Here is a 9,852-nt window from a genome sequence, read left to right as displayed (position 1 = left end):
ATCAGGCCAGGACTCTGCGGTCTACACTCATCTCCAGGACAGCGGTCACTCTTTCAGGGATGAAGATGTTCACATCCTGGACAGAGAGGAACGATGGTTTGAGAGAGGAGTAAAGGAGGCCATCTTTGTGAAAAGAAATCGTCCATCATTAAACAGGGGTGGAGGCCTCCGGGTTCAACTGTCCCCCTCTTACAATGATGTGATTGCTAGTATCACTCAGCCCTCTGTGAACAGTAAACAGCCATCAGTGTGCTAATGATCCATTGTTATGCTGATGGTCCTTCTTGAGCATGTGATCTGCTGGTTTTGGTTGTCAGCAGCAAAACTGGTTGATCCACTCTGAGAAGGTGCTATTTAAGAGACTGAGCTGAATACAGCTCCTCAGACTGAGGAAGTCTCTCGGATGAGAGACGAAACGTTTCTACATTTTTTTTGTTGATTTGCTTTGTTTTGTTTTGTTTTTTTTGAATGTCCAGAGGACCAGATTTAACTTTTTTAGATTAAATACACACATTACTGGCATCCTTCGTATATGTGAATAAACTTTAAAGTGCTAACTTTTAATCTTTAAAAATAACATTTTTTATATGACCAATAGAGGTCAGTATTTTGCAATCCCTTACTTTAGGAGAAAAGTTAAGACATTTGAAACATTTGAACAGACTGTATATTCAGCTATATATTTATTCCAATGAGTCCTCATTTGAACCTTTTAAAAGTATTTGAATCTTGAATGTAATTTTAAAAAAGCGGCACAATGTTTCCTGCTTTTGTTATATTTCATGTTATTGTTTTACTTGAGGTGAATAAATGAATATGGTAGGCTATGGTGCCAGCTGACATTAACAGTTTTCCAGCAGGTCCTTAAACCAGTAAGTAATAAATTATTTTTCTTACAAATGTTAGAAATGTGTAACCTAGTCTGATTTAAAAATAAATAAATATATAAGTAAGCCTTGCCCTGTTAACTCTGGTGACAGCGGTGTTTCCGTAAACCACACCACCCTGTGCAGCCTTGTGTAAATGAATGTTGCCAAAGATGATTCATTTACCACCTTTATAATTATTTTTCAAACATATGTATCTACTTGCAAGGTCTGCTTTACTCACAAATACACGAGCAGAAATCTGCCCTGAGACTGATTTGAAATGGAAATTCACAAAGCAAATGCAGAAGGGCTAACTGGACAAGATGCTTCAAAGTAAGTACAAAGAAATTAATTATATTTTAATTTTCAATTGTATAAAATTTGCTTTCAGTGTTTACCAGATGGGCAGCACGGTGGCGCAACTGGTAGAGCTGCTGCCTCTCAGCAAGCAGGTCCTTGGTTCAAACCCCGGTCCAGGGGCCTTTCTGGGTGGAGTTTGCATGTTCTCTCCGTGCATGCGTGGGTTTTCTCCGGGTACTCCGGTTTCCTCCCACAGACCAAAAACATACATGTTAGGCTGATTGGTAACTCTAAATTGTCCCTAGGTGTGAGTGAAAGTGTGAATGGTTGTTTGCCTCGTTTGTCTCTATGTGGCCCTGTGATGGATTTGCGACCCGTCCAGGGTGTACCCCGCCCCTCGCACAGTGATTGCTGGACATGGGCACCAGTGACCCCCGTGACCCAAAATGGAATAAGTGGGTAAAGATAATGGATGGATGGATGTTTACCAGATTACTTGTTTGTGCTTCATCGGTCACTTCATACACAGAGTTCAAGAATAATACTTACTGACTGTAAAACACAAATAAACAAATCAAAAATACGTTGTTGTTGTTGTCCAGTGAGCTGATAATATTTGGTGCTGAAAGGAAGATAAGTGATATCTTTATAAGTGAGTCGTGAGTCAGACTTTTCACCACCATTTCTAGTGTTTGGCAAACAAAATATTGACTTCAAAATGATGTCCTGCATCCTTTATCTTGAATTCTGTTGCATTTCCAGATGATTTTCAAAAGTTATACTCCTTAAGTATAATCTTTTGTTGTGAGGCTGTGTGTCAAGCAACAAAGCAAAATGCTCGGAGCTGACATTGCAGACATCATTTCAAGGTCATCTGTAAAAGTAATATTTTATTTAATATTTTAAAGAGCCTTTCATGAGGAAAGAGTTCAATATTTTTACATATCATAAACCTTTTTATCAAAGTTTTTCTTCAAACCAGAGGAGGAGTTAATCGTCTAGTCTGCATTAGACATCTTTAAGTTTGTTTCTTTTCAAATTAAAGGCCTAGCATTTCTTAAGGGAATGCATATCTCCAGTCAGAAGATCATTATATGTTGAGGAAAAAAACAGAGTTACAGCAATTTTGGTAAAATCTTGAAAATAACATTAGGTATTGAGCATGCATCAGGATATTAGGTGCAATCCCATGAAATATTGCAAGATGTCACTCTTTGCGAACATTGTGAATGACTCTCAGCCACTACCAGATCAAATTTCAGCTCAATGCCTTGAAATTCATAGTCATTTTGTGTCAGCTAATCTTTATTAGTAGTGGCAACCATCTTGAATTTGAGTGACTCTAAATGTTAATCATTTGCTGAGTCATGCCAAATAATTGCTTTCTGAAAGTTCACTTAAAATTTGTCCAGTGGTTTGTGAGGTACTTTACTGACAGACATGAAGACATCCATCCATCCATCCATTTTCTTTACCCGCTTATTCCATTTTGGGTCACGGGGGTCGCTGGTGCCCATGTCCAGCAATCACTGTGCGAGGGGCGGGGTACACCCTGGACGGGTCGCAAGTCCATCACAGGGACACATAGAGACAAACGAGACAAACAATCATTCACTCTCTCATTCACACCTAGGGACAATTTAGAGATAACAATCAGCCTAACATGCATGTTTTTGGTCTGTGGGAGGAAACCGGAGTACCCGGAGAAAACCCACGCATGCACGGAGAGAACATGCAAATTCCACCCAGAAAGGCCCCTGGACCGGGGTTTGAACCAAGGACCTGTTCGCTGAGAGGCAGCAGCTCTACCAGTTGCGCCACCGTGCTGCCGACATGAAGACAGACAAAAACAAATACTTTATCTCACCTTACTCTTCCACTTGGGTAGTTCTACATCACTTCAAACTGGGGTCCTCTTCCAGGGGTTACACTTTGATGGCACATTGGAGAGGCTCCCTGCCAGATGGTTAACATCTGTTTGCAGCTCATGTTCTAAAGTGCATCTGTTCTGTTATACATTCATTCCATTAAATCAACTTCTAATGCAAAATGTTCATGAAGCATTGAATTTTTTGGGACCTCTTCTAAAACTGTTTCTTTACTGTTTACTCAAAAGTGCATTCTTAGTTCCTGCTAAATTCAGTCTGCAAAACTATAAAGAAAACATGTCTTTCAAGCCTGCACCTTGATTAATTTTATTTTTTACTTAACTTGGCGGCAGGTCACAGTGACGGAAAGCTATAAAACTTACTGCAGCTAAAAATGAAGGCAAGATAGAAATACATTAACTTATACTGGATCTTCCAAAAATAAAAGGAGCAAATATCTTCTATTTACATGAATCAAGTACTTTGTTTCAATTTGTTTTCTGTGTTATACACCATTTTCAACCGCAGAATCCTGGCCTGATGATGTTGATATTCTGTGCTGGGCCATCCTTTTGGCCAGTGGCTCTTAATGCCCCTTTTCCATTAGTACCTGTAGTACCGGTACAGCACAGCTCTACTCTACTTGGTACGTTACAGGTTGTGTTTCCATTATGCTTTCAGTACCGGTTCCAGTGGGCGGGGTTCAAATTGACGTCACCACCTCTCACCAGCTGGTGGCGCTGAGACGCAGAAACTGTTTTCAGTACAGGTTGAGAATTTATGTTATTTTGAAGTTGTGTGTATGTATGTATGCATGTATGTGTGTATGTACATGTGTATAAATATATATATATATATATATATACACACATATATATATATGTATATATATATATATATACACACACACACAAATATATATGTACACACACAAATATATATGTACACACATATGTGTGTGTACATATATATAGCTTAGTTTCTCCGATGTAAGACAGATCACAGCCCTCCTGACACTGAACAGCATACACAATATACCATACCATACCATACCACTTTATTTATAAAGCACTTAAAACAGCGACAAGGCCAACCAAAATGCTGTACAGACAAAACAACAGGTAACACACCAAGCAAAATACAAAATGAGGTAAATCAGAATATAGACATAAAAACGATGCAGATAATGATGACAAACCAGTGTGGAGCATACAGTATCAAAACAAAGATCATCTGGTGTTGAAAGCTACTGAATAGTAGTGTGTTTTTAAACGGGACTTGAAAACCGAGAGGGAGGGGGCCTGTCTGACAAGCAGAGGTAACTCGTTCCAGAGTCTGAGTTCTGCTACAGAGAAGGCCCTGTCACCTCTGCGCTTAAGACGAGATCCTGGAACTGTGGGGAGAAACTGGTCCGCTGACCTCAGGGAATGCGGTGGGACATACGGTTGTAGCAGATCAGAGAGATGGGGGGGGGGGGCGACACTGTTCAGTGGTTTGTAGACATACATGAGTATTTTGAACTGGATTCGAAAGTGAACCAGTAACCAGTGCAGTGAGGCCAAAACTGGTGTAATGTGCTCTCTTTTGCCTGTACTGGTTAAAAATGGGCCATCCTTTTGGCCAGTGGCTGTTTTGTTTCCCCGATGTAAGACTGATCACAGCCCTCCTGACACTGAACAGCATACACAACATTACTCTGTTTGTGCCGGGGGACTGGATCTTTGGGATCTTTGGGACAAAACAGCCACTGGCCAAAAGGATGGCCCAGCACAGAAGATCAACATCATCAGGCCAGGACTCTGCGGTCTACACTCATCTCCAGGCCAGCGGTCACTCTTTCAGGGATGAAGATGTGCACATCCTGGATAGAGAGGAACGATGGTTTGAGAGAGGAGTAAAGGAGGCCATCTTTGTGAAAAGAAACCGTCCATCATTAAACAGGGGTGGAGGCCTACGTGTTCAACTGTCCCCCTCTTACAATGCTGTGATTGCTAGTATCACTCAGCCCTCTGTGAATAGTACACAGCCATCAGTGTGCTAATGATCCTTTGTTAGGCTGATGGTCCTTCTTGAGCATGTGATCAGCTGGTTTTGGTTGTCAGCAGCAAAACTGGTTGATCCACTCTGAGAAGGTGCTATTTAAGAGACTGAGCTGAAAACAGCACCTCAGACTGAAGAAGTCTCTCGGACGAGAGACGAAACGTTTCTACATTTTTTGTTGTTTTGCTTTGTTTTGGGTTTTTTTTGAATGTCCAGAGGACCAGATTTAACTTTTTTAGATTTTTCTACCTGGATTATTGAGCATGCATCAGGGTAAACCTCAACATTTTCATTTCTGCCACTTTCAGTTCTTTCTCCTGTCTTTTTGTCAATGCCACTGTCTCCAGAACATACAATATAGCTGGTCTCACCACTGTCTTGTAAACTTTTCCTTTCACCTTTGATGACACTCTTTTGTCGCAAATCTCTCCTGAAACTTTTCTCCATCCACTTCATTCCTGCCTGGACTCTTTTTCCACCTCTTTGCCACACCACACATTTGACACTGGACCCATCCTGCACCTTTGTGACCTCTGCTCCTTGTAGCCTCACTGTTCCACCGGCCTCACTCTGGTTCACACACGTACTCTGTCTTACTACAGCTGACTTTTTCATTCTTCTTCTTTCAAGTGCATTCCTCCACCTCTCCAAGTTCTCTTCCACCTGTTTCCTGTTCTCACCACAGATCACAATGTTGTCTGCAAACATCATAGTCCACGGGGATTCCTGCCTGACCTCATCTATTAGTTGGTCCATCACCAAACCAAACAAGAAGGGACTCTGTGCCAATCCTTGATGCAATCCCACCTCCACCTTGAAGCTATCTGTCACTCCTGCAGCACATCTCACCACTGTCCTGCTGTCCTCATACATGTCCTGTACCAGTCCAACATACTTCTCTGTCATTCCAAATTTCCTCATGCAATACCACACCTCCTCCTTTGGCACCTTGTCATATGCATTTTCTAAATCCACAATGGAGTTCTTTCTGACTGTCTCTGTACTTCTCCATCAGCATCCTCAAAACAAAGATGGCATTTGTGGTGCTCTTTTAGGGCATGAAACCATACTGCTGCTCACAGATAGTCACCTCTCGTCTAATTTTTGCTTCCACAACTCCCTCCCAGATCTTCATTTTGTGACTCATCAACTTAATTCTCATGTACTGTAGCTGCTACAACTCTGTACATCAACCTTTTTCTAAATAAATGTGCACCAGCACACTTCTTCTCCATTCCTCAGACATTTTCCTCACCCTCAAATATACCATTGAATATTTGCATCAAAAACCTCACTGCCATCTCTCCAAGACATTTCCAAACCTCCACTCATATGTCATCAGGTCCTACTGCCTTCCCCTTCTTTATTCTTTTCAGAGCTTTTTGGAATTCACCCTCACTAATCTTTCTCGTTTCCTGGTTCACAGTTTCTATGACCTCTACTCTTTCTAATCTAATCTAATTTTTCTAATCTTTCATTCTCTTCATTCGTTAGCTCCTCAAAGTACTCCTTCCTCCTTCCCTTCACACTCTCCTCACTTGTTAGAACATTACCATTCCTATCTTAAGCAAGTCTAACCTGCTGCACATCCTTTCCATCCTGATCCCTCTGTCTCGCCAAATGGTACAAGTCCTTCTCGCCCTCTTTAGTGTCCAGCCTCCCATAAAACTCATCATACACATTCTGCTTTGCCTTAGGTATCTCCCTCTTTGCTCTATGTTCCATCTCCTTATACTCCTGTCTCCTCTCTTCAGTTCTCTCACTGTCATATTTCTTCTTGGCTAACCCCTTTCTCTGAATAGCTTCCTGCACTTCACTATTCCACCACCAGGTTTCTTTATCATCCATTATCTGTCCAGATGACACACCAAGTACTTTCTTACCTGTCTCTACTTACTGTTGCTGTAGTAGCCCAGTCATTTGGAAGCTCTTTCTTACCACCCAGAGCCTTTAACAGCTCCTCTCTGAATTTATCACAACATTCTTCTTTTCTCAGCTTCATCCATTTCATCATTTTCTCTGATTTTACTGTTTTTCTCTTTTTCACAGCAAGTCATTCTACACACAACTGTGTGATGCTGTCTGGCCACACCCTCCCCTGCCACAACCTTACAGTCCCCAACCTCCCTCAGGTTTCCTCTTCTACACAGAATGTAGTCTATCTGTTTTTTCCTGCTTCCACTTTTATAGGTCACTCTATGTTCCTCCCTCTTTTGGAAATAAGTGTTGACTACAGCCATTTCCATTCTCTTGGCAAAATCCATGATGATCTGTCCTTCCTGGTTTCTTTCCTTGTCACCAAACCTACCTATCACTTCCTCATCTCCTCAGTTTCCTTCACCAACATGTCCATCAGGTCTGCTCCGATCACCATTCTCTCCTCGCTGGGAATACTCTCTATCACTTTATCCAGATCCTTCCAAAAATTATCTTTCTTCTCCATATCACATCCAACGTGTGGAGCATAAACCACTGACGATATTTAGCATCAGACCTTCTACTTCTACCTTCAGGCACATCACCCTATCTGACACTCTTTTCACCTCTACTACATTATTTGCCAACTCCTTCTTCAGGACCACCTCTACTCCATTTCTCTTTCTATCAATGCCATGGGAAAACAGTTTGAACTCTGCTCCAAGGCTGAGAGATGTACTGCCTTTCCACTTGGTTTCTTTGACACATAAAACTTCTACCTTCCTTCTCTGCATCATGTCAGCCAGTTCTCTAACTTTGCCTGTCGTTGTCCCCACATTTAAAGTTGCAACCCTCAGTTCTTCACTTTCCTCTTCTCCCTCTGTCTCCTGACATGATTCCCTCCTCGTAGTCTTCAACTAACAGTAGCACAATTTCTATCAGCACCCTGTTTTTCAACAGCACCAGTGGTCATTGTTAACCCAGGCCTTGACCGATCCTGTATGGTTTTGCTTTGATGAACTCGCAATATAGTTTTGGCAAAAGTGTTTTACATCAGGTGCCCTTCCTGACACAACCCTCACCATTTACCTGGGCTTGAGACCAGCACAAGAGATATACTGGCTTGTGCTCCCTAGTGGCTGGTTTACAAACTAAAAGCAGCACCAGCAGACAAAAATACAGCAACATTGCTGAAACAGATTTCAAAGAAATCAAAGCATAAATTTACAAAAAACAAAACAAAAGCCATGTTATCTGTCACCTGAATGAGCTGAACTGTTTATCTGAATGGCTAAAATAGCATAAAGTAGAATGGAGAAAAAAACGTGTGAAATAAACAGGAAATTATACAATATGTGCAACTCATAATTATGCCAACTACATGTGTAACATTGTTTCATCTGACCTCTTACATGCCCTTAGGTGTTTGATTCACTAGCACATCTGAATCTTGTTTGTTCAATAGGTAATACAAAACCTACTCAAATACCTGCTTTTATGAAAACTCTGATGAATCACAACAAGTTTTAATTTTTGGCACAGCAAGTTTATGGACCTAATGATTAAAAATGTTAATAAATGACCTGCCTTCACATCAGATGGGTCACCATCTGTCTGCAGTTTGACATAAACTGGGACAAAGTGGCTTCATGTTGAGCTGCTGCTGAACTCTGCAGCTGGTCTCTGTTGGCTTTATTGGTGTTGCTGGATATTTTTCTTTTTTATATAACAGAACCAGCTGATCGCAAAGCAAGCTATTCATTTTCTAAACTTGCGGTCTTTGTGGAGAATCAGACATGTCTGTTTGTTCTCATTTTTCCTGCTTCTTACTGTTTTTTTGGTTGTGTTTCTATGTGATCCTGGACAGTATATCAACTTTTTAAACATAAATTAGAGCTTTTCGGTCAATAAAATTAGATTTAAAAAAATCAGAGATCATCATTTCCTGCAACCTAGAGGATCTAGGACACAGCACAGCCCCTCTTCTGTCTCTTCTAAAGTGTGTCGGAGACTTAGGCATAAGCATCTCCTTCAGTCTACAGCTTGGTTACTTTGTCCACATATTTAGAAGCTGAAGTTTGCATATTTCTATTAAAGAAAAACTATGAACTTTTCATTGTTTAAATCAACTATTCAAATCACCAACATTTGCAAGTGCTGTGTCATTTCATTATACTTTGGCAAGTCATTCTACATTTATTATTTCACTCCTATGTCTCCTTGTGGTCCCAGTTCTGTGGTTTTACAGGGAGGCTGTTTTTTTCTGCCCTACCTCCAACAGCCCAGAACTGGACAGGTCGCCATGGCTACACACCAGCAACTTCATCAACTGAAAATTGTGTTTTCAAGATGCACTAAGTCCTCAATATTGCCCAGCAAAACTGAAAGATTTCCATACTTTTTTTGTCTCATGATGACATTTTAATAATTTCTTTAAATATTATAAATTATAAATTATATATCTGTACCCACCTTATATTGATGTTGGAAATTTAAGCCAGCAGGATGGGATTTATGGAAGCTGTCATGTTGTATTTTTGAGACCAGCATTTGTGCAGAAATATGGACTATGAGTCCTGCCTACTGCCCTGTACACAATCATTGTGACTATTTACAGTCAGATTTGTAAAAAAAAATATTCCACCACCTTTTCATGCAGTAGCAAGGTAAGAAAGTCACTCAACAGGATTATTTACTATTCATTGTGCTTAGTGACTAGAGAATAAAAGCAATAAAAGCTAATAACATTGTATTTATCATCATTTTAAGCATTTAGTCACTGTAGTAACATGTTTACCAGTGCAGTTCTGTGTTTATAGAAGCTGTCCTGGGGGCATTCCTGTTGATTTTCCCAACTC

The sequence above is a fragment of the Nematolebias whitei genome, chromosome 7 (genome assembly GCF_014905685.2).
Source record: "Nematolebias whitei isolate Nwh7 chromosome 7, NemWhi1, whole genome shotgun sequence".
NCBI classification, from domain to species: Eukaryota; Metazoa; Chordata; class Actinopteri; order Cyprinodontiformes; family Rivulidae; genus Nematolebias; species Nematolebias whitei.
Note: the sequence above shows the minus strand (reverse complement) of the source record.